The sequence below is a fragment of the Python bivittatus genome, unplaced genomic scaffold (genome assembly GCF_059951505.1).
Source record: "Python bivittatus isolate LINGU-HERP-01145 unplaced genomic scaffold, Pbiv_v1 ctg000080_np1212, whole genome shotgun sequence".
NCBI classification, from domain to species: domain Eukaryota; kingdom Metazoa; phylum Chordata; class Lepidosauria; order Squamata; family Pythonidae; genus Python; species Python bivittatus.
The window spans coordinates 85,430,703-85,456,086 of record NW_028277035.1 but is presented as its reverse complement, the minus strand read 5'-3'; the positions used below and the strand labels follow the sequence as shown (position 1 = coordinate 85,456,086).

At 43.8% G+C, this 25,384-nt stretch overlaps 1 long non-coding RNA gene across 4 annotated transcripts; it reads right to left on the bottom strand.

Annotated features, from left to right (window-relative positions):
- Positions 1–611: 611 nt before the first annotated feature.
- LOC112541022 (uncharacterized) lies at positions 612–25,374 on the bottom strand. 4 transcript variants are annotated; one of them, XR_015795014.1, is made up of 5 exons: positions 25,075–25,374; positions 22,367–24,261; positions 8,679–16,941; positions 8,043–8,143; positions 612–6,481 (listed from the first exon to the last, which is right to left on the bottom strand). It is a non-coding gene; the product is annotated as an uncharacterized LOC112541022 (long non-coding RNA). The 4 variants fall into 4 exon arrangements; XR_015795015.1 differs by lacking the exon at positions 612–6,481 and having other exon boundaries at positions 22,367–22,874; positions 24,145–24,261; XR_015795017.1 differs by lacking the exon at positions 612–6,481 and having other exon boundaries at positions 22,367–22,702; positions 24,145–24,261.
- Positions 25,375–25,384: the final 10 nt, after the last annotated feature.

The window sequence follows — 25,384 nt, the reverse complement described above, 5'->3', positions numbered from 1 at the left end:
CAGAGGGGCTTAGGTTTCTGCAGATTCAACAGCTTGTCTTGGGTAGGAAATTTCTGGCCATGAAAAGTTATGAATTAAAGCTGGGCGTGCTTCAAAAACAATGAGGAAGAAATGCTTTGGACCTCATGAACACCTCTCCTGTTCATTAAAGCAGCCAGACATTTTTCAGGTTTCTGCAGGAAGCTAAAATATAGTTGTGGCTGCTGTATGGAGCCAGCTCATTAGAGTTAATGTGACTCTTAAGGCCTGATGTCTGAAGTATTTCTTCAAAATCATTTTGAAGCATTCACAGCTGTATAATGAATACATCAATTGTTCCATTCATATTCTTGCCATTACTGTGGCTAATGTTTCTGCTCCTGGGTTTAACTACTATTTCAATACAATTGGGGGTGGGGGCATTGTGTCTGCCTCCAGAAAAATGTTATTTTGTGGAAATCTCTCTTCTTAAGGTGGTTATAAGCATGGAGGAAACCAATTTCTCCTTCAAGCTACAAGAAGAGTTGGCAAATCAAATCAATCAGATTTTACACACCTTGGAACTGATGCAGGTTGCTGTAACACTGGTATAACACTGGTACATCTAAGGACAGTTTAAGGCTGTCTTATGCATGAGTTTGGGGCAAGAAGACAATGTCATGGGAACACGGCAAAATAAAGATGTTCCAGGGGATGTCCTGATTTGTAAGTATGCTAGTCATGATACGCCCTAATTCCACAGAAAGAGATGATATAGTCAGTGTCTCCTGTGGCATTACCCAAAAGTCATTTAATCAAATCTGAGATTTTTTTAAAGGCTTTGGTCCTATCTATACTTACATTCAATGAGATATGGGTAGGGTTCTGCTGTAAAGAATGGAGTACAAGCAAATGAAGGATGGATGGATGGATGGATGGATGGATGGATGGATGGATGGATGGATGGATGGATGGATGGATGGTTGATGTGCCATCAAACTGTTTTCAACTCCTAGCGACCACATGGATAGATTTTCTCCAAGATGAAAGTGAAGAAATAGCCTCGCTTATTTGCCAGATCAGTCCCATCCCACTGAGATCAGCAGATTCATCCACCCACCCAGCCTGCTTGCTGAGGTACACACGTGCCCTGCAATCCATCTGCCAAGGACACATCCTCATAAGGGAGCCTCCACTTCGGGGCCAGCCTGCTGCTGAGGCAGGCTGAAACTCAGGCATGAAACAAATGTTTTCCATATCATGCTGGCATCAGACTTCCCCTACGGACAATCCACAGCACCTGGAGGAAGAACCCTTGGAGATCAGTGAACTGCCAAGCTCCGATTGGCCTCTTGCAAGGCCACCATCTCCCATCTAGTTACAGGGCTCTGTGCCACCATGTCCAGGAAGGAAGGGAGGGAGGGAGGGAGGACGGACCTGAGGTGTTTCTGTCTCTATCTCTATCTCTATTTGTCATCTCTCCCTCCCTCCATCCATCCTGGAAGTATTCCAGCTGTGCATGAAGGAGCAGGCAGGATCCAGAGTCCCCCAGTCCTGGCCCACCAAACATTCAGGGGAGTGATAGTCGGCTGTGTCCAGCAGTCGATGGTGCTGGTTGGGAGCAGGAAGATCAGCAGGGATTCTGCCCATCTCTACCTTGAAACCACCTGCCCGTTCCAGTGCATGTGGGCAGCAACACTGATCACCCACCCCCCAAAGCGGTCAGATGTGGGTGTTTGCCACTAGGGGGCAATGCTGCCCGACTGAAAGAGAGGTCACTGCAGGCCCAGCTACCTCGCTTGCTTGAGACTACAAATTTGGAAGGGCTGAACTGTAGCCTGGACTACCAGCCCACATAAGCAGAAGATTTACTTCTAAATTTCCCTGTGGATTTATTAAATCTGCCATCTCCTCCTAGGATGGTCTAGAGATCAAGATGAGAGAAACCAAATGATCTTGGAATGATAATCAATCAAAATTCCATAAAAGATAATGCAAGTTTTCAAGAACTCTTAAACTAGGTAGCTCCAAAGGCAGGGGATAATCTGATGGAAAGTTTCTGAACATTTGAAAACTTAGCCATTCAGTTGTAGCATTTTGGTGGATCCTGATAAAGATATCGAGCCACTGTTAATGTTCCAATTTCCTTTTGTTCATGTACCAGTGCAGCAATCTTTATTTGTATGAGAAGTACCTTGTGTATGAGGAATATGTAGATTTAAAGTGACAAAGACTCCTGTGCAGGGAGACATGAAAAGTAGCTAAGACCTATTTAGAGAAAATGCAAAGCCACACTGATGTCAACATAACAGATACATCATGATGTCATCATGCAAAGGACTTGCATCACTATGTCTGATGCAAGTCCTAAGTGATGTCATGACATCATGACACATATCATCGTTTGCCCCCCTGTGGACATTCATGCTTATCCTTCCTTTTGTTGATTACTTTTCTCCATGCCAGTGTATAACATCAGTTACGAATTCAGACTGCTTCACTATTGCCTATTGATTGCTTGATTGCTTGACTATCAATATAGCAGCCCATCTTATGTATCATAACTCTGGGCAGCTTACAAACAATAATAAAACAATAAAAAGCATGAAACCGGCATAAAAACTGCCCCCAAACAACGCCCCCCTCACATCCAACAGAAAACTTTCCTGGGCTCCAGCCAACACACTACCCCAACGCTTGTGGGGAAAGGCAGATCTTCAAGGCTTTTCCGAAGGCCAGGAGGGCCTGCCGGATCTCAGGGGGGAGGGGGCTCCGAAAGGCAGGGGCAGCCACCAAGCAGGGGCACTGCCTAGTTCCCACTAGATGGCAAGAGTTAAGGGAAAGGACCCAGAGCATGCCCACCAGTGGCATCCACAGGCCCCCACTGCTTTCATCAAAATAAAAAAAGCAGTGCTACGGTCCCACACCTCAGATCCTGTCCCCTTGGGCAGGGTGCAATGCAGACGTGCAGAAAAGGGCTGGGTTTGTGCTGTGAAGCCACAGCGCTGCTTTCATCAGTCCAGACCTCACTGTGGATTGCTGAATCTGAAATGGCAGGTGGAACCAAGTCACTGTCTAAACTCATCCAAAAGCAGCGACGGTGATGATGATGATGATGATGCCAAATCAAGTGTAAATATCTGGCTGACTGTGCGATCAACCATAATAATAATAAAGTAGCAACAATGGGGCATTGAATATCTGCAAGAAATGCCATTTGCCTACAAGCAAGAACTGGTGGGACCACAAAACAGACAAAGTGATAGAAAATGAAGAAACTAAAGTGCTCTGGGACTTTAGAATTCAGACGGACAAGCACCTGCCATACAACACCCCAGACTTAACAATTGTTGATAAGAAAGACAAAAAAGTCTGGATAGTGATTTCCTCTGTGTGTAAAAAGCCAAAACTTAACTTCTTTCCTAGGCTTCTTTTCTATACAAATGTCTGCCTTATCCGTGTAGAACGCACGCTCATCAGAATTCATCCCTTTCTCTTGTTTACAATTTACCTGTCCTTAGCACAGCCAAAGATGACACATATGACTGAAAAAAAGGGCAGATTGACACCAGACAACAAAATGTCCAAACAGAGATGGTGATGCCAGGGCAAGCTGTCCCACCACTCTGGAGCAACTGAAGAAGAGAAACAACCAACCCATTTTCCTATGTGTTGGAAATGCCCCTAAAATCTCTCTCCATTGATTTTAAAGCACCCAGGGAGGGGACTTGTCCTTCACAACCCATTGAAAAAGATTATCTCACCTACCCTTTGATCTAGAACAGAGATGGGCAAACTTCTGGTGCCTGGAGGCCACAGGGAATGAGACAAAATAGCAATATATAGGGCTATATCATGCATGTAGGCTGGACAAAGGGCATTAATATTATTTTTGGATTTTTTCCTATGTTTTCAAATGTTACGTCTATGTTTTCAAGTTTTTCCTGCCTCAAAATGTTGAGAAACTGCACCACCCAATTATTAACATTTATGATCAGAGATGGTTCTGGAGGCCACGAAAAAAATGTGTTGTTTTCCCACCTAGATTTAAGATGAGGTCACACTGGAGGGAAGGAGTTTCATCTGCTATTCAGGTATTTTGGATTTTTTTTTAAAGACCTGGGGCAGACTTTAGATCCCTTGTGAAACTGCCATGAGACTCTTCTCTCCAGCAGATTTGTATTTTTAACAGAAACACACAAATTGGGAGAAAACTTCAACTTCTGAAACTCTACCGGCTATACTGCAGGCAGGCAGGCAGGCAGGCAGGCAGGCAGGCAGGGACTTCCCTGTATCCAGATATATTTTGAGGCTCAGTTCTGTTGTGTTGTTTTGGCTGCGTTTTTCTGCTCTTCCTCTCCACTTTTCCAACCCTTCGCTCACGTTTTGTCTCTTCTAACCTGGCTGTGCGGCAGAGGGAAGGATGAAAGAGCATGTTTTTCTGCCCTGTCCTCTCCTCCCACTTGCCAAACACTGGCTCTTTGATCCTGTTGACAGAGTAAATGGGACCAGAGTCCCAGGCAAACAGTCCAGCCGCCTTGACACATGAGTGCCTAACCTGGGAGGACTAGTTGACCACCATCGCTCAGCCGCAAAGCTTGTGTACCCCACCTGACTTACTATCCTCACAGACAAGCCCCACCATGATGACTTTGTGAGTTTCCTGAAGGCATCTGTTTGGCCAGCGTGTGATAAGAATGCTAGACTAACCATTGGCCTGGTCTTCTAAAGTTCTTATGTAAAAGCCACAGAAGAAAGAATTCAACCTGAAAGACAAGAGATTGACATGGTCCTCATTAAAGTCTTGAACCATGATGATGATATGCTATGCCTATTATACAACTATTCTGCCTTTTAATTATTGTTAGTATTCATTTGGGTACAAAGACTGGGCACAAATAAATCATCCCATAAAAAGAAAGAAGAAGTGGATTTCTGTTGTTACAAGAAGGACGTCATCTCTTGGATCTCTTTCTACTTCCCATCTCACTCTAAACCTACCCTGGAGAATCTTCCAGTCCTCTTGATTAACGCTGAAGAATGAAATGGGGAAATATGGGTGGGTGACAGGTAGAAGACAGACTCTTCTGCCAGTCGGCACTAGTACTGTACTACTTCAATTGTTTAATAACATCAAGAACATCATTATTTTTCCCCAACCAAATTAGGCAGCTGAGTGCAAGTCGAGTCTGTTCTGGTGCCCCAAGCAAATGCTTTGCTGCGGCTGATGGAATATTTAGTCCAGAAAATGAGAGATTTGAGGAGAAACATGTGTACCTTTTCCAACGCTGCCGTGAAATGGATTTTCTGCAACCAGTCAAAAATAGTCAATATTAAGAAATAAAAATCTATTCCCTGGGAACATGTTCACCTTACTCAATTTAGCTATCAAGGGATCTCACATCTTATGAAACACAAGTGCAATGCACCCCTTCTTGGCCCAGTTGGTCTGCCTATTGTTTCCAAACAATGATATAAATGTAGATCTCTCTCTCTCTCTCTCTGTCTCTCTCTCTCACACACACACACACACACTCACACACACACACACACACATAAAATTCCTCTATTTCCCAAACTGGTGTCCATATCTATCTTCCAACAGAATGGGCATGTTTTGTTTTATTTTGCTTCTCTTTGTAGCTGTAACTGAGCTGTTTGGAGGTGGCTTTTTCAGAGATGATCTCTGTCCATAAGGATGGTCCTTCTATATCCAGTGAAAAGCCCAGTTAAATTCTGTCTCCAGCAGTGAGCAGGCAGATGTTTCCTCACAAGCTTGCAAACAAGATTGGAAAATAATTATTGCCTCCAACCACATTTGGTATTCATGGTACTCGGCCTCTGAAGTGTTCTCTTTGGTCAATAGACTTCTTTTCTCCTCCATGAATTCAATGAATCTCTTTTTAGAGCCAACTCAATTTTGTTAAGTGGATTAATGCTATATGGAGCGGTCCTGTCTTTTTTCTCTGACCTGATACTATTTGCCCAACCTATTTTATTGGAAGTCTTTTAATTGCATTATATATGAAAGTGAGTGGATATTTACCTCCATCTATCACCTCTACCATGCACACAACCATGTCAAAGTATCCCTATGATATTCTACAGTAATTAGCAAGCTAGTTCAGAATGAGCTAAGTGATATGGCAATTAAGTGGATACACATCTGGCTCAAAATCATGCTAAAAAAATGCTTTCCAATGTATTGTTCAAGCCTTTCATGGCCGGAATATGATGGCTGGTGTGGGTCTTCCGGGCTGTGTGGCCGTGTTCTGGAAGTTTTGTTTCCTAACGTTTCGCCAGCATCTGTGACCGGCATCTTCAGAGAGCAGGAGCACAGACAGGAGCAGTTCTCCAATGCTTTCCAATGGTTTTGATGCCAGAATGAGATGGAAGGATGTATTCCATGGGACGTCACAAGGTCATGGGCACAGTACTCCTCAACGTTTGTTTTAATGACATTGATGATGAGATGGAGGGACAGTGCGTCAAATTTCCCAAAAGAAACAGGATAGCGAAAACACTAGGAGACAGAAATAAAATTCAAATGATCTTGATTGGTTAAAGAAGTGGGCTGAAAAATAAAAGATTTAAGAGAGAAATGCAAAGGAAATGTAAAGGTACTGAAAGGAAGAAAATAGCTTGGCAATGTTACAAAAGGAAACTTGGAACTGTAGAATCAGCAATATGATATGATGACCAAAATGGCAAACACAATTCTGGGTTGCATGAATAGAAATACAGTTTTCAAGTCATGAAAAGCAATAAGCCCTATTCAGACCTTGTAGGAGGAAAGCTGTGTTAGGATATGGTAGCAAAAAATCAGGAGGGCCTTTTCCAAATGTTATTAAAAGCCTTTTAATAAAAATTATTAGTTGGAAAAGATGCTACCAGACTCCTCCTAAGTAAGCTGTAATCAGGTATTACAAATGTAGAGCCTTCTTGCCTTGAAAAGCTAACCAAGGTTGGATGGGTTACTGCTTGGATGGGAGACATGCCAGGTAGAAATGCCATTTCTTGGTAGAAATGCCAGGATCCTACAGCTGGATGAAGAAGTGGAAATAAAATCCTGGAAGCAGACAATACTATACAAATTACTTCCATACTGTTGCCAAGAAAATTACATGGACCTATCCATTAAATGTAACACTATGGAAGTGAAAGTTGGTTTTTGAAGAACAAAGGTAAGAAGAGTATTGATGCCTTTGAACTTTGGTGTTGGAGGAGACTCCTGAGAATACCATGGACAGCCGAGATAACAAACTGATGAATCATCAAACAAATTAACTCAGAGTTCCCACTTGAGGCACAGATGATCAGGCTCAAATTATCCTACTTTGGACACATTCTGTGAAGACCCAGCTCTCTGCAGAAAGCAATAATGCTGGGAAAGGTGGAAGGAAAGAGGAGATGAGGATGGTGGACTCAGTTACAGTAATAATGGGTGCATTGTTGGAAGACCTGAAGGACCAGGTTAGGGCCTTAGGAAAAGACAACTAATGAGGAATATGATAGCACTTTTCAAATATCAGCAGAGGTGTCACACAGAAAAAGGTCATCTTCTATTCTCTCTTTCATCCCGGAATGCAGAATATGGAATTAATGGCCTGAAGTTACAGCCTAGAAAAAAATGAATGCAAATTCCATAAAGTTTTCTGCCAACTGAAAGTTAGATGGACAGCAGAGAAAAGCCCAAAAACATTGTGCAGTATTCCAGCCTTCCCCCCCCCCGCCTTATTATATTTTAATAGGAAAAAAAGCATTTCAGGTGGATGATGACATTACCCGGACCTCTTTTCAAACTCTATAAATTAGGCAAGAGGATTGTAAAATCAAAGCCTCCCCTGGAAACATCTGAACTCGGAGGGTTTTATTAACGGCTTGCGCAAACAGTTACTAGCTTTAGTTACAAAGGGCATTAGCCGTGATACCTGCAGGCACTTCTACATGGGGTCTGTGCACCACTCCAGAATTAACTCTGAACCTACGTGAACTCACTCTGTCTGCAATCTGAGTGTGGCAACTGAGCCTGTGTCTTTCCCCTCCGTTGCAGGATATCAGAAATCTCAATAAATCACTCCTACCTTTTGCAGCATTGCAACTCATGAACTCCTCCTGGAACAACTCCTTTTCTTTTTGTCAATGAGCAAAAACTGCAGGATGACGGGGGCCTTCTCTTCTTCCCCTTTGGTGGAGGTAGGGATGAGAAGATTTTTTTCTCCCTTTTATGATATTGTTATCAATCTTGATATATTTATTGTTTCAGTACAGTGATGTTTGATATGCTTAGAGATTATTAACATTCTATTATTTAGATAGCTTAAAGTATTGAAAATGGAGAAAGGAAAGTAAAAATTCTTTCAATATTAATTACGAGTTAGGAGGTCACTATTGCAAGCGTAAAATTATTTGGCTTTTTCATCCAAAGTTAAATATAACATCAAGAAAGGAACAGCTGCAACTCACTTCAAAGTACTGGTTGTATGATAATGATTTCAAACGTAAGCTAATTACTTAGTATTAAATTCTCCATTATATATATATGGAAAAAAAGATAAAGCAAATTTAACAAAAGCTAAAATACCTAAAAAGGAAAAGGGAAATAATAAGAATATAAACTATTGGTTTCTGACTCCCCCCTTTTTATACATTTGCTAATTTGCAATATTTGTGAACATGCAGGCCCCCTTAAAAGCCAGGCTGTAAATGGTTATATTTACCATGCTGTGTGATGTGTTGTATATATGGGAACCTTTCTTGTTTAAGGGCGAAGATTTTTGTGTCTCCAAGAGTGATGGCAGCTCGTAGTGGGGTGCTTGACTGAATGACCTCTTTTGCACTCTCCTGTGGGTCAGCTGGAGGAAACACCGATGGATGCCATCGATGGATGGGAAGCAGGTTGGCTACAGGTTGCAGGACAGGGACTGAGAAGTGGTATGGATATGTCCCAAATGCAAACTCCAATTCTGAAGAAACTGCAGCCTGAAAATCAGAGACAGTGAGCAAGTGCCAGCTGCCACAACAAGATCTTCAGGGCACACCCAGACAGCTGGTTGAACATGCTTTCCCCCAATCTACAAGTATATCGACCAGTATAATTTGCTCTGCCTACCTAGGGAGTCACTACTATGCCCCGATAAGGAGGCCATGAATAATTCTTTTCTGACTTCTTATTGGGGTTTGGGGTGGAGAGAAGTCAAGGGCCAGATTGGCAGATTTCCCCATTGGTGAGAACACTATCAACCCATTGCTCTTCCTTATGTGGTCTGAGGTTGGCAGAGGAGGTGAGTTTTAACAGAAGGCTAAAACAACTGTGCTACCACCAATCCAGTAGCTAAATTTTGTGTGGCTGCAGCAAAAATACAGCAATGATTCATGCAAATGTGACAAATGTCAGTCTGGACTCATGCCACTAATTTTATTTCATTAATTTTATCTTTGGGGTTTTGTTGATATTCTGACCCTTGATCATCATAATAAATTTGATTTGACTTGATTTGAGCTGATGGCTAAAGCAGCAGGCTTAGTATCTGTCAGGCCTTTGCGTATAATACTCTTCTCACAATCTTGGCACAACCTGCCTGTCATAACCATGTAGAAAAACATTCCCCAGCTGGAAGGGTAGTTCCTTTAGAGGGATCCTGCACTAAAGGAGCATCAAGTTCTCTAGAAAAAATGGTAGAGGACCATTTTAATACAACCTGTGGCTTACACAACCAGGCAGGATGCTTTAGAGCAGTGTTTCTCAACCTTGGCAACTTTAAGATGTGCAGATTTCAACTCCCAGAATCCTCCAGCTAGCTGGGGAATTCTGAGAACTGAAATCTACACATCTTAAAATTGCCAAAGTTGAGAAACACTGCTTGAGAGAGATGCCGGTCTACCGCTTTCTCTACTGATCTTGGTGTTACTGCTGCTTCTCTCTCGGCACTGTATTGATTCAGCCACACAAACCAAAATGTGGGAAGTCAGCAGCGGCTGCAGAAGAAGGAGGGACCTGCAGCAGCTACAAGCAGCCAATCAGAGCAGGACAGATTCTGGTCCTCCTGCTTCATCCCTACAGTTGCCCCCAAAGAACTGCAAGACCTGCATCAGAAGATGGAAAATGCCATTTCCACATCAGAGCAGAAAAATCTCAAGTTAACTGGCCTCGGTTCTGGGCTGGGGATGAGAAGAAGACTATATCATGAGGATGCGTCCTGAAAGAATGGTTACTGAGGCATCTCCAGGCCAAAATTAGGGGGCCATGGGGCTGTGACCTCAGAAATAGCCCATTTTAAACACAAGGAAAGAGGTTTAGGAGCACAAGCTGCAACAGAATGGTGGATCCACCGCTGGTCCTTAAGCCCAGCATTTTCTACAAGGCCTGACTGATGCTTTCCGGGACACCTCAATCCTGTCTGTTCCAGATTAAACTTGGACCTTCCACACCTCAGTATGCTCTGAATCTTTTGCAAACTGGCAGCAACTGGGAACAAAAAGCTGGATTAATTTTGCCTTTGGCTTGATCTTTTTAAAAAATATTTACTTTTATTGCTTTTTAATTAATAACAAAAAAAGAAAAATGACAAAACACAATGATAATAATGATAGAGATACATACATTGTCGAAGAGAAAAAAACATAAAAAGTGCTTTACAAAAAAGTGAAAAAGTATGATAAAAAATAGTACGATATGTCATTATAGCAGTAAACAGTTACAATTCTATATATACCTCTAATGGAAATATTATTCAAGTACATACAGTATATATTTCTAATACATTTATATGACTACCGTGTTTTTTTAATCCGCTGTATTTTGTATCAATGAGTCCCGTAGTTCCCCATAAAGAAAATTTAGCATTCCCCATAAAGCCAATTTAGCATGGGAAAAAGGATCAAATCTTTTTTTTATTAGACATTACGTTCCATAGCTTTCTAACGGTCATAATTGTTTCTGGAGATACTAGAGTTCTGCTGTATTTAGATCCTAATACTGTCCATCCATCCAAAGGAGCTACATATGTATATTCCAAAGTTGCCCAAATCGGAAAATTAACACCACTTGTTGGCTTCCAGGTTTTAATATCTGGCAACAGGGCCCTTGGCTTGATCTAGTGGCAAAGCCATTCTGAACCTTTCCAGCTCTGACTGAGGCTGGATTGCTGTGGGCACAACGCACCTCCGAAGCAGGTGCCTGGGCCAGCTGTCACGCTGGATGAGTAAGGAACCGGGCACACTGCAGGCGGAGCAGCAGCCAGGGCAAAGAGACCCTTCTTTTCATGCCTGGCTCAAGTTGCAGCTGTCGGAGCCTATCTTTAGGAAGCTGGGTGTCCCCTTACAACCTCACACGTATGTGCTTCTCCTGCTTGCTGGTGACCTGCCTGCTGGCAAATTCTGCTCCCTCCCTCATGTCCAGACCCTGGATGGAAACAACACTGTCACAGGAAGTCCTGACCCCCAAGCGCCCACTATGTCCTCTTCCCCCCACCATGGGTACTGACAACCCTGCACAAGGCTGCTTCTTGAAATCTTAGGCTGTCCCAGAGCTTCTGGCATGCTTTCATCTAGTTTACAGACCCTGAGTGATCACCATTATGCACATCCTCCCCAGAAGATGACAACCTCCCCAAAACTCCAGGTTTTGATAAAGCTTTATCAAAATATTTCACTGCAACCCCCTTCCCCCCCACTTCTCCATTACACCTAAGCTTAAGAGGACCATCATGCATGCACTAGGATTGTGACAAGTTTCAAAGGTGATTTCAAGAAAGATTCATGTGAAGTGTCCCTTTGACGCAGTTTCACAAAGCAATGCGGCTCCTCTGCTTCCGAAAAGGAAAGGAAGGGGCTGCATTGCTCGCTCGCATGGCTCCAAGCTCCTGTCCAGCAGTTCCAAGAGCCAGGAGACGAGGCTTTGGCACAGGTGCAGTTGCATCTGCAGAAGCTTCTTGCAGCAGCTGGAGCCGCCAGATGGGAGAAAGAGCATCACTGCATTGCAGAAATGGCCTTCCTGAGGCAAAGTCTGGCCTCATCATGGCCCCCTAACATGTTTGTTTCAGCAAAGTTGTCTCTCCCAAAGGACCAAAAATAATGAGGGGAATGAGCAGAATAAAAGGAATCCTGCTGATTGTTGGTTTATGAGATACCCCCTTCTAAGCACTCTGATTACTCAAGGCAACGACAGATTCAGCACTCAGCACCTTTAGCTTTGCGCTGGCCAAGATCACGGTCACTGGAGAACCGGAGGAAGAACTAGTCTGAATCCCAAATCTGTGATAAGTCTGAGCCACTTTCTATTCCCAAGTCCAAAGCCTCAAAGCCTTACCAGCCCTTTAAGTGCTGGCCAAACCCCACAGTGCATACAAAATATGGCTTGCACATCAAATATCATTCTCCAACGTGATGCCTTCTTGATATGCAGGTCTTTCTGGAGTCCAACTCTTGGTGATCCCCACACTGAAGAAGGATGCTTGGCACGCAACTCATAGGCCTGTGGGCAAGGCCACTCAAAGAAACACTGGCTAACTATTCTTTTGTTAAGTAGAGAGGTAGTTAATAGTTCAGAATTGATGTTTTATCACTGTGGAATGCGTCAGGAGGAGATGTGGGGTCTTGCTGGCATTTTTAGGGCCGTTTGCAGCCCTAACCAACTTTGGCTGATTTCAGAATAAGTAAGTAGAGTCAGAACTGCTTAATACGTGAATGGGAAGCCAGCAGGGGGTTGGTTAGACTGTTAAAAAAAATATGTGGGCAGGAGGCAATGGCAAACCCCTTCCAGATTTTGTTGTGAAGAAAAGTGCAGGAGCTGAGCTCAACGTGAGGGAATCTACTTCTGCTTTAGCCATTATAATTTGGAACAGGGAATATGCAGACAGGTGTAGGGAAAAGCACCATTGATAACGCTGGAAAAGGCAGTGTAGGAAACTAGGTGAAGATAGGTGAAACTGGGGGTACAGCCTGCCAGAGCTGCCTTGGGTAGCTCTTTGGGGAATTTCAGAATGCCCATTTGCTCATATTATACCAAAAACATGGGAAGTATTGCAAAGATGCCTGCAATCTCACACATCCCTGCTCAGAAATAAACCCAACTGGCGCTGGTGGCATTTCCTCCTTGACCAGTGCACAGAGCTTTGCAGCTTTCTTTCCCCAGAACCCTTTCCTTCTGAAAAACCAACATCCCACGGCTCAGGAAACATGGACAAATGATACTGAGAGGCCCTTGTTCTACGTGCCCCTTAAAACTCTCCTGCGATGTCTCCTTCGGCTCTGCAAACTGAAGTTCCGAGCACAGAAAGACGCAAAGTCCAAGGTGAGGAAGACTTCAGGCCACATCCCAGTTTACATTGGCCCAACCGGTTCCATTCTTTGTCAACAAAATCCAGCCTCTCTCCCAGCTGCAACCTTGAGGCTGGATTCCACTTCAGTAACCTCTCCTTGGTATTTCAGCGGCATTGGGTGTCCCCTACTTCGAGTTATTTAATCCAGTAAGAGAGGGGGGAGGGCAGATCTGGCAATCCTGCAGGGGGCTATGCTGCTTCTGTATGCACAGGATGAGCGGAGCCAGTGGGATGGGGGCAGCAGCCTCCTGCTGCTACCTCCCCCTCCCCTTCTCCCCCCACCCTATTTTTAGCAGCAGGGCTGTGTGAGCCTCATCCATACCACCTTGTTCTCTCCATTTCAGATATAATCCAGGAGCGTCCAGCTCTGCATTCCTTAGATGCAGAAAACTAAGGCTGGAATGTGGAGCCTTTCCTAGCAGCACTTCCCGTGGGGAGGGCTTTTCTGGAGCAGGGGATGGCAAAAAGGGACAGGGCTTTTCCTCAGGAACGGGAGTTAACCCTTTCCACTGCAAAGCAACGGGGCTGCACTGCCGAAGAAACAGGTGAGCGTGTTGCCCACGGACAGAACGTGGAGAACTCCACCTAAGGACCCGATATATATTCTGTGTTTTGCAGTGGGGAGGAGATTCAGCTTGCTAATAGAGAGGGTGGCTGTTTCTCAGTTAAAAGCAATCCAGCAGTCAATTACATTTCAACAACTGACCTGGTATAGAAACCATAATTCAGTCTCTAAAAAGCAACAGGCGTTCTTGGCTCCTAGCATCATCTCTGAAGACCTACTGTACCTTCTTGTTTGACAAAAAAGGAACAATACCTCTGTTAAGCTGGTGCCTCACTGCTTTTTAGGATAGGGCGGGCTGATTTGTTTTCTGAATCATCAAGTCATGCTCTTCATGATGTTAGTCAAAATCAGCTGTCCACCTCACCCTGCAAAAGTGTTTTTCGGGGAACGTCACAACAGAGCATGGTGGCCAAGCATTAAGAATTTTTTGTCCTGCAACATTCCTGTTTAGATGTCGTCAAGAATGAGAATTCAAACACCTAACATGCAGCTGCAAATATAGAAGGTGAAAGTAAAATTCACTGTCTTTTGGATCAGGTTTGCCATGCATTGCAATCACAGGCAAACTTTTATCTCAGATTCTTGGCATGACCATCCATGAGTATCTAGGTCACAAATCTGGGTCAACTCACAGTTCTATCTAGTTATATGAATGGAAAAGTATGAAAATTTGCAGTCACTATGCTTTGTATTCACAACCAGCTTGTGAACACAAAAGAAGAGCAAAAGAGTGCAAAGGCTGGCTGCCACGCCCCGCTTCCTCCACAAATGAGAAAAAAATCAGAGAATGGAAGGGATTACAAAATAACATAGGTCAAAGTTCACATCCTGTGTGCTGATGTCAATGGCCAAATCCTATTGATTTTATTGGCTTTCAGTCACATTATTTACATGTTTGTTAGATCACAGAAAATCTCTTCAGATAGCCCTTTGACCTTACCCCAAATCAGGCTTTGTTTCTAAACATTATTTTTCACTTCATTGGTACTGTGATTAAGAAAGGTACCGATGGATTTCACAATATTCACATATGCCAATGTCGGCGGAGGGGAGAGATTCTATCAGCACATACAAGACCATATGTGTGTCTACAACACGGGTGCAAAGTGTATGCAACTGTACAAAGTATATAATGTTTTTTATAGTTTGAAATACAAAATGGTATATATGAAAATTAAATGCTTCTATACTCTTTAATTCTGCCTTCTTTGATTTAGAGCCCTGCAGGCATATTGAGGTTATCATCCAGACTTCCCAGCCAGTGTGGGCCTTTGTTCTGGATCTTCTTAAAACTTGGAATGTGCTCCCTAATGAGGACTAGCATCATGAGTAGCCTTCCCGTTATTATGTTTTACTTGTTTGTTGGTTATAAAGCCAAGGGGATGGCAGTACAGGAATGTTAATGTTAACAACAATCCTTAGAGGTGAACCAGTTTGGAGAAATTGCCATGATTGCATATTCAGGACCTTGCTTTTTACATGCTCTGCACTGGAAGTACATATTTTATAAGGCCTATCCCTTCTTTCAATACACCTATAGGTAGGGGAAATATTATATTGATCACTGAAAAGATTCCTGGTCCTCCTTCACTGCTGCTTACAATCTGATGTGGAGGCAAAAAAGCTTGTTTATTTGTTTGATCAATTTATGTAGCCACCCAACTCAAAAATTGTGACTTTACTTGGCTAACATACGATTAAAGCCAATGCAAGAACACGTACACAGTTGAGGCCAACCCATGATCAATCCACATTGAAACATTTCAGGCAGGCTTATTCCCCACTCTGGCCCAATGCCTAGGACAGAGGTTCCCAACCTGGGGTGCCCGCACCCCCAGGGGCTGTGAGATGGAATTTCAGGGGATGTGACAATTTTATGCACTGAGTTAAAAGCTTATTTTTTTAAGTTCAATTTGTTCACCCGCATTAGAAATGAGACTTCTTCATCTTCAAATGTGATATTACTTTTGTAGGGAGTGCGAACATTAATCAAACATTTCCTAGGGGTGTGGGGCATAGAAAAGGTTGGGAACCACTGGCCTAGGGGAACTTCCAGGTCTTCAAAGCCTTATAAAAGGCCATGTGATGGGATTTATCTATGAGGAAGAGAGTGATGTGGGAGATCAAGGCTATCGGGAAGGAGGGGTGCATTCCAGCAGGGGAAAGGAGACAAAAGGCAACACAGTCCGCAGGGGGAGCGTGAGAAGACAAAGAGGGTCAGGATAGCCACTCCCTAGAACCTCACAGGGTATATCCACTAGTTGCTGTAGTGTAGGTTTAGTCTGGCGAGATTCTGTCTATGAGGTGTAAGCAAATAAAGGAACTGTACTTGACTGGAGTGTCTCATCGTTGTTCTTGGGCTGGGCCTGACAGGTCAGCAGAGCTGGGGCCACCCTAAGCTCCGGGAGGCGAGCTGTTCCACAGGGCAGGCTCTGCAACAGAGAATGCATACTTCTGGGATCCCGCTAGATGGCACTGCCTTGTAGAGGAGTTCACAGTATACCTGTCCTGCTGGGTTTCGTGGGATAACCTGGCATGAAGGATTTTATAGGGGATCGCCAGGACCTTGAATTGCACAGGGAAGCCAGCTCAGAGCCAGTGCAGGTCACAGGGCAGTGATGTTTCTTGGGGATACTGCAGCACACCCAGAACTACTCCCGCCACTGCATTCTGGATCAGTTGTGCTCCCGCATGGTTTTCAAGGGCAGCCCCATGTAGAGGGTTTTACAACAGTCCAGCTGAGAGAGGCCTAGGGCATGAGTGTCTGCAAGTAAGACCTCTCAGTCCAGGAGTAGGCACAAGTGGTGCACACGACAGACTTCTGCAAAGCCCCTCCAGACCACGGCTGCCACCTGCCCTTTGAGCAGGAGGTAAGAACCATCCTTCTGCTTCAGGAAGAAAATGTGTTCTTTGACTGGAGAGTCCCTGCCATCTCTTTGACTCCTAGCTTACAGACTGCACGCTGGAGAACATGAAGACAGTGGAGAGGAAAGGCGGGATGGGTTTCTTTTAAACTGGGGAACCGCTTATAGACCAACCTGGTTCTGGTCATGTAGCCAGTCTTGCAGACTAAGAGCAGGGTTAGCAAGTAGTGTCCTGAAATTCATGGGAAAACAGCTTTAAATTACAGAAGGGGAGAGTGTTTGGAAAAAATTCCTAATGAAAGCGCATTTATCAATTAACAAGAGAGATGGCAGGTTCCGTTTTATCTGCGTGTTCAAGCAGAGACCGAATTGTCATCTGGTGTAGATGCTTATAGGAACCTCTGCACTAGGCAGAAGTTTGGACCTGATGCCCCCTTCCAGTGCTATGACTCCTTCATTCCAACCCCAGTGTGCACAGTAATCAGATCAGGACCAGACTTTAGAGAGAATGACAGTGGCTCGTTCAGCAGAATCAGCAAGAAATATCTGGGTTTCCTTGCCAAGTGTTGAAGTTAATGCACATATCAAAAGGCCCCTTCTCTCAAAGGCCATTATAGAATAGAATAGAATAGAATAGAATAGAATAGAATAGAATAGAATAGAATAGAATAGAATAGAATAGAATAGAATAGAATAGAATAGAATAGAATAATAAATATAATATATAGAATAATATAATATATAAATTAGTATAGTATAGTATAATATAATATAATAATAATATTTATCCTCAGCTGGGGCCCAGCAGCTATAGCTGACTTCAAGTCCTATCATCCTCAGACACTGATGGGTGCACTGTTGGGACCTGAATGGCCAGGCTGGGGACAGATGATCCTAGAGAAGTTCTATCTATAGGGTTAAGAATGGCTCAGAGTTGACCCTGACTTGATGGCACAATCAATCATCATCAGTTCCACTGCTGCAACTCTAGCTGGGCACTCTGAAATACTGTAAGTGCTCCCAACCGCATTAATCTGATTCTTTCAGAGCAATGATGACAAAGGCTGCAGCTGCAAACAGCCCTAAACGGTTTTTCATAGTTGCTTCTCCCTTTTTAAGGAGGAAAATCAGTCTTAAAATGTATTATGAGCACTCCCCTAAGCCCCCCCCCCAGAAAACAAAAAACCCAAACCCACATTCAGTTATGTGGCTGGATCTCACCAAGCGCAGTCCTTAGCATCAAAAAACAAAACCTGCAAAGGGTGGACTCTCTTTGCTTTAGTGAATGTACCCACCGCACTGTTAAACGGTGTACTGCGAAGGGTTGCCACCCCTAGCCACTTTGCTGCCATCTAGTGGTTATTCAGAATTTTGCAGCCTAGCTATGGTAACCCCAATACAGTACTGTACTGCAGGATGATTTTCAATTATTGAGGGCTAAAGAGGATTGGGAGAGACAGCTGGGTGTAGGCATCAGGCTAGAAACCAGGAGACTATGAGCTCTAGTCCTGCCTGAGGCACGATGCCAGCTGGGTGACCTTGGGCCAGTCCCTCTTTCTCTGCCCTAGGAAGGAAGCAGGGCAAACCACTTCCGGGGGAAAAAAAAAACCTTGTCAAGAAAACTGCAGGAGTCAACACTGATTCAGGAGTCAACACTGATTCAAAGGTGGAAAATAAATAAATAAATAAATAAGTACATAATTTTTTTAAAAATTGGATAGAGTGCTTGAGGACATCTGTCCTATTTACCCCTTGTCTACTTGGTCCCATTTTTTGGATCACAACAGCAACAAAAAATAAATGACTGCCTGGATCCATGAAGTAATAAACATCTCTTTATGGAGGGAAGATTCGGGGGTGGGGGGAAGTGTTTGTTTTTAATCTTGTAAGATGCCCAAAGTCACCTGTGTGAAATGGGTGGCTATATAAATAAAATAAATAGAGGTGATAGAATCTGAAAGTGATTCTTTTTAAAAACACTTTTGAATCATCTGCATTAAAACCTCAAGGAAATTAACCCAGAGATTCAAACTGAAGAGCATCAGAACACAGAAGGTCCTCAACCATCTAGCTATCACTGGGTTTTGCTGATTTCCTACCAGAAAGGTTGCTGAAGTCCTGAAACTCTTCCAGGACCTATAAACTGGTGAAGAATGGTGGTGATGGGGGTTTCCTCAGGAGATATTAACACAGACCAGCTGGAGATGTTACACATAAAGGAAACAAAGTTTTGAGTTGGAGATTTATGACTGGCTTTAATTGAGCTGGACTTCCCCGGAAAGACTGGTACATAATTTGGAATTCCTCCTAGACTTTGCCGTATCTGGGGAAATCCCCCAGGCTGGATTATTGTAATGCTGAAGGCTGCTTTTGGAGGTGGTTTAGAAATTTCAGTTAGTGTAGAACATGGCCACTTCGGTGTTGATTATGTGTCATCAAGTTGTTTTCGACTCCTAGCAACCACATAGATAGATTTACTCTGGGACAGTAATCTATCCCTAATCTGGCCTTTCAGGTCTTCCAATGGTGCACTCATCACCACTGTAGCTGAGCCCATCCACCTTGCTGCTGGTGGTCCTCTTCTCTTTCCTTCCACCTTTCGCAGCATTAGAACCTTCTCCAAAGAGCTGGGTCTTTGCATGATGTGTCTGAAGTAGGATAATTTGAGCCTGGTCATTTGTGCCTCGAGTGAGAACTCTGGGTTGGTTTGTTCGATGATCCTTTTGTTTAATGTATGTATGTATGTATGTATGTATGTATATATTTATTTATTTATTTATTTATTCGGCTTGTATGCTGCCCATCTCCCCCACGGGTCTCTGGGCGGCTCACAATAAAAACAAAGAAATACAATTCTGTCCAAGATGGCTAAAAACTATAAATAATTTAAAAACATATTGTATTGTCGAAGGCTTTCACGGCCGAAATACAATGGCTGGTGTGGGTCTTCCAGGCTGTGTGGCTGTGTTCTGGAAGTTTTGTTTCCTAACGTTTCGCCAGCACCTGTGACCGGCATCTTCAGAGAGCAGGAGCACAGACAGGAGCAGTTCTCTCTGTGCCCAGGGTGATGTGACCCCTTTGTGGGTATTTATAGAGATCTGAGGGGGGGGATTGGGGGATTGGGGGTTGGGGGCGTGGGGGGGTGTGGGGTTTGAGTTAACAAGTGGCTGCTTGTTTTGGTGTCTGAATATGTGTGTATCTTCCTGGGGATTAGGCAGGGTTTTTTCTTCTATTGAGTTGTTAACGAGTGGCTGCTGGGGGTGATTAGTAAGTTCATTATGTGAACTGCTCACATGTCCTGGTGGTTGAGCTGAGTTCGTTGACCTTTTGCAGGCTGTATTTTTCAGGATTGGTAGCCAGGTTTTAACCACCTTAATTGGGTCCTACAAGCGAATGGCTATTCCAAGAATGAAATAAAAAGAGCCATCAAACCAAGAAAACAACATGCGACTGAAGAAGAAAAACTGCCACCCACCAACAAAGTATTTCTGCCCTACATCAAAGGGGTCACAGACCGCATGGGAAAACTGATGGAAAAGCACAATTTCCAAACAATCTTCAGACCCACCAGAAAAATACAACAAGTGCTAAAATCAGCAAAAGACAAAAGGGATCCCCTCACCGCCGCAGGAGTATACCGCATACCATGCAGCTGCGGGCAAGTATACATCGGGACCACAAAACGCAGCATCCAGACCAGGATAAAAGAACATGAAAGACACTGCAGACTACAGCAACCAGAAAAATCTGCAGTAGCTGAACATGCTCTCAAGCACACTGGACACAAAATCCTATTTGAAAATACAGAGATACTGGACAACACCAACAGCCACTATACCAGGCTATACCGGGAAGCCATTGAGATTCACAAACACCAGCACAGTTTCAATAAAAAAGAGGAGAGTCTAAAAATCAACAAAACCTGGCTACCAATCCTGAAAAATACAGCCTGCAAAAGGTCAACAAACTCAGCTCAACCACCAGGACGTGTGAGCAGTTCACACAATGAACTTACTAATCACCCCCAGCAGCCACTCGTTAACAACTCAATAGAAGAAAAAACCCTGCCTAATCCCCAGGAAGATACACACATATTCAGACACCAAAACAAGCAGCCACTCGTTAACCCAAACCCCACACACACCCTAACTCCCCCACCACACACCACCAATCCCGCCCCCCAGATCTCTATAAATACCCACAAAAGGGTCACATTATCCTGGGCACAGAGAGAACTGCTCCTGTCTATGCTCCTGCTCTCTGAAGATGCCAATCACAGATGCTGGCGAAACGTTAGGAAACAAAACTTCCAGAACACGGCCACACAGCCCGGAAGACCCACACCAGCCGATCCTTTGTTTGTTTTCTTGGCTGTCCACGGTATTCTCAAGAGCCTTCTCCAACACCAAAGTTCAAAAGTGTCAGTACTCTCCCTATCCTACTTCCTGCTTCAGTGTTAGTAGGGCAGAATGGTGGAATCATTACTGTAAATACCAACTTCACCAACTCCATTGGTTAGCAGAGAATTATCATACTCCAATTTAAAGCCTTAAATTGTTTGGACTCAGATTACTGACGCATCTTCACCCATAGTTTAGGATCAGTATTTGAGGTATTTCCCATGTGCCTATCTTTGAGGAATATCAAACTAACCAAAACAAGGGGAGGGCTTTTTCTGCCAGTCCCCCCCCCATTCGAAAAATTGCTTGCCATCAGGGGTCTGTCAAATGCCATCACCGTAAGCTAACTTTCAAGAAAATCCTACAGTTTTACCTGATCTATTTGTTCTTTCCTTAAGTGCATTCTATCAGGTTAAGTTTGATTTTAACCAGTTTTGTTTTAGATTTTGCATTATTTCAGATAGATGAGGTTTGTGCATTATTTTTCTGTTTTATTATTATTGGGGATTTCCTCTTGCAAACGCTTTAGGTAGGGTTTTGCTGATAAAGATGACAAAGTATTTATTTATTTGGTAGTACATAAATCGAAACTCACATCACCTCAAAGATTACACCTGTTATCAGTTAGAAAGACATTCTTATTTCTGGGCAAAGTGTTGAAATAGATGGCTACTGCTTGTTGGAACCATTTCAGTCTGAGAGAATACAACTAAATCCACTCAACTGCAGAAGCGTGGCAAGGTGGCAGCAGCTGCGTGGACTAAGAAGCTGATGAAGAAAATGCTTCTGCATAATTAAAAACCACTGCACTTTATTTAATTTTAAAATTTTCCATAAACTTCCTTTTCCAAAACAATCAAACACATAATTTTAGACAAAGTTTGCTTCCAAACCTCCTTAGCTGATGAAGCACAAAATGTGGATGCTTCAGGAGTCAACTTAATAGTTCAACCGATGTAGAGCTGGCTGTTTGCATTGAGAGTTCAAGCACTACTGATGCCAAGATTTAAGCCATGCCCTGACTTAAATGCCACCTATACCATCTTCCAGCAAGGCTCACCCATCTCCAAGGCAATGTAAACCTTATCCTCCTTATCACTATATCACCACAACGGTGCTGTACGACACTTGTGATGAAAGGGCCTCTCCGCATAGGCGCCTGGTATAAACCGCTATAATGTTATATGTATCACAGCATTATCCTGCAAATTAAGTGAAGCATGTAATTTGAATCAGTTGAAAAATGAATACCCTTACATAATTCACATCATTGTGCAGTTGACATCAGAGATGTCTGTAAGGCTGTGGGACATTTTCCAGGGAGCTTCCATTTTCCATCTGTAAAATATAAATAACAGTAACAGAGATATCCCAGGATGGCATGGAATTATATTGAGGGCTCGCCCAACTCTTGCTACTTCTTGCATCCAGTTGTTGTTTCCCTGTTACACCATGGAACAATGTTTCCTGGGTCTGGAATATGAGTTTAATATGTTGGGTCTGTCTGTCTGCCCATCTCTCCCTCTGTCTCATGGCTGGGGAATCCTGGGAGTTGAAGTCCACGCATCTTAAAGTTGCCAAGGTTGAGAAACACTGTTGTAAAGAAGATCAAGGAGGGGCTGTTCTGAGTCTCTGTCTCACTCATCTGCTTTTCCAGGGCTAAACAACCATTTCACTTCTCCCACTTCCTTCTCAAGGCCAAAGAGACATAGCCAGTGGGAAAACATCCACGAATCACTCATCAATCACTGAACCTGGGCTGGGGCTGGGGGAAAAGTGCAGGAAGAGATATGTTTTCATAGAGTGGCCGCCTTAGCCATCTGTCAAAACCTTTAGATTTATTTTAGGGGGCTCCTGCTTTGGTAGCTACCACAAAGGAGCATCAAGATCTCTAGAGAAAATGGTAGAGGACCATTTTAACCCAACCTGCCCCCCTGGGCCTGAAAGGCAGGATGCTTTATAGAAGTCCTGGTCTACTGCTTTCTCTACTGACCTTGATGCTGGTATTCCTCCTCTCCTGGCATTGTGATGACCACGGAGGGTCAAACCAAATGACCCCGGAGGGAAGCTGGCAGTGACTAGAGAAGAAGGAGCCTGCAGCAGCTGCAAGCCGCCAATCAGAGCAGGGCAGGTTCTAGACCTGCTGCTTCATCCCTGCAGTTGCTCCCCAAAGTGCCATATGTTGTGCAAATAGCAAGAGTTGGTATTTTTTTTCTATTTTTACATCAGATCAGAAAAATCCCAGTTTGGCTGGCTTTGGCTCTGGGCTGGAGATAAGAAGAAGGCTATGTCCTGGGCATGCATCCTGAAAGAATGGACAGTGAGAGACTTCAAAGCCAAAGTTAGGGGGACATCGCAAGCACTACCCAGAGGGGCAGGACTTGGAAGATGACAGCATCAGGCTGCTTTTCTAGTTTGGATGACAGTAACAGAAGCCTGCAGGTGCCTGTGGACACATCCCCTTGGTGTTGCAGTTCTGAGACTGGAGGATGTTTACCCTGCCAGTTGGGGATGTGCTGAAGAGGGAAGGCAGCAAAGGGAGAAAGCAATCCATTGCTTTGCAAATTACACACTGCCTACCCGTTCAGCAATAAGTAAGAACAGACACATTAGAGGCAGGGAAGGATGAGTAGGGACCGCAAATCTCCTGCCACTCTAGCTGTCCACCAACTCAAAGATGAATAGATAGCACCATAATTCAGGAAAAGGTGTATTTTTTTTCTCTGTGTGTGTGTGTGTGTGTGTGTGTGTGTGCTTTCAATTCTGTAGGTGTATGTATCTGTGCATCTTCTTCTCTGTTTTCCGCATGGGTGTCTGTGCAATGAGATAAAGCAGGCGCTTCCACATCATTGTCATTTCTAATCTGCACTCTCTTGAAAATCAGCTCTGCTCCCAGAATGCTGCCAACATTGAGAGAACAAGCAGGTCCAGAATGGATTGCAAAGTGCCACGGAGATCTGAGATAGAGGTATGGAGACAGGAGCAGGGCACACACAAATAGCAAGAGAAGATGCTCCTAACGTTTCATCACTCACCATTCTAACCCCTTGGCAGCCATCTTGTGATCACAGGTTCAATGCTCTTTAAAAACTTCTAAATCTGCCCAGAGGCCACAGTGATCTGGGAGCTTCACGATAACCTAAGTGTCCAGGCTGTTCCGATAGAGAATGCAAAGTTATTTGGAAATGAAACACAACAGACCAACATATCTTTGCAGTTACGTGAACCTATGGCAGACAATGAGCTTGCTTTGGTGCTGATTGCTAAACAAAAGGTTTGTAATTGGCCCAATCAAATATTTTACCTCCCAAATGGCAATTGATTTAGACCATGCTGGCTGGGGAATTCTGGGAGTCGAAGTCCACTCCTCTTAAAGTTGCCAAGTTTGAAAAACCCTGATTTAGACTGTAAGCTAGCCAAAAGATACATTTAAATTTGTATTCAGTAAAACGGCAATTACCAGTAACATGTTCACCCTTCTGTTTAAGCAATTTTTGCGTTTGGAAGGATAGGTGTTGACCCAGAAATGTGTTAGTATCTCCGAACATGGGCAGAATGCAATTCCTTCACCATCAAATACTTGTTTTATTAGAAAGCTTACAGGTTTCTCATGGAGCTCCCATTCATTCTTAGAATAAAGATGATGTTGAAAACTCATGCTGTACTTTTGCAGAAAGCTTGCTTTCTATTTTATTTTACTTTTTTTTTATAGTGAAAACACTTTTTAACATACTGTAAAAAATCAGATGAGGCAAAGAGCCTGGCAGTCCCTAAAGGAAGTATCTGCAGGCACCAGGTTGAGGATGCCAGGAGCAAGGAGAGGGTGACCCTTTGGAGTCAGGTGGGGACTTCCAGCTCCAGCCCAAAAGCTCTTTACATGCCATACCTTAACTGGGGCTAGCCTGGAAAACTGTATCGCTAATTTAGAAGAGAATGAATTTGCCTATGGCACCTTGTGCACCCACCTGTGTCAGCCCATGCTTGGTCTTAGAGGTCCTGCACCCCTCACAGTTAAGGGATGGCTTCATTTTCTCCTCTACCCTGCAATGGCTTTGGAGCTCTTAGGCCAGGCGGAGGCCCTGCTCTCCCCAACAAATGCCGCTGTTCATCTCAGAGCCAGATAAGGCAGGGCAGGGCAGGGCAGCCTTGCGGATCTGTGGGTGGTTGTGCTGGGCGAGTGACTCACTCAAGAGTTAAGCAAGCCCCGTGCCAGGCTGGAGCCCCCTCTCTATAAATAGCTGACCTTTCCTGCTCTCCAGACTCAGCTGGGCCGGA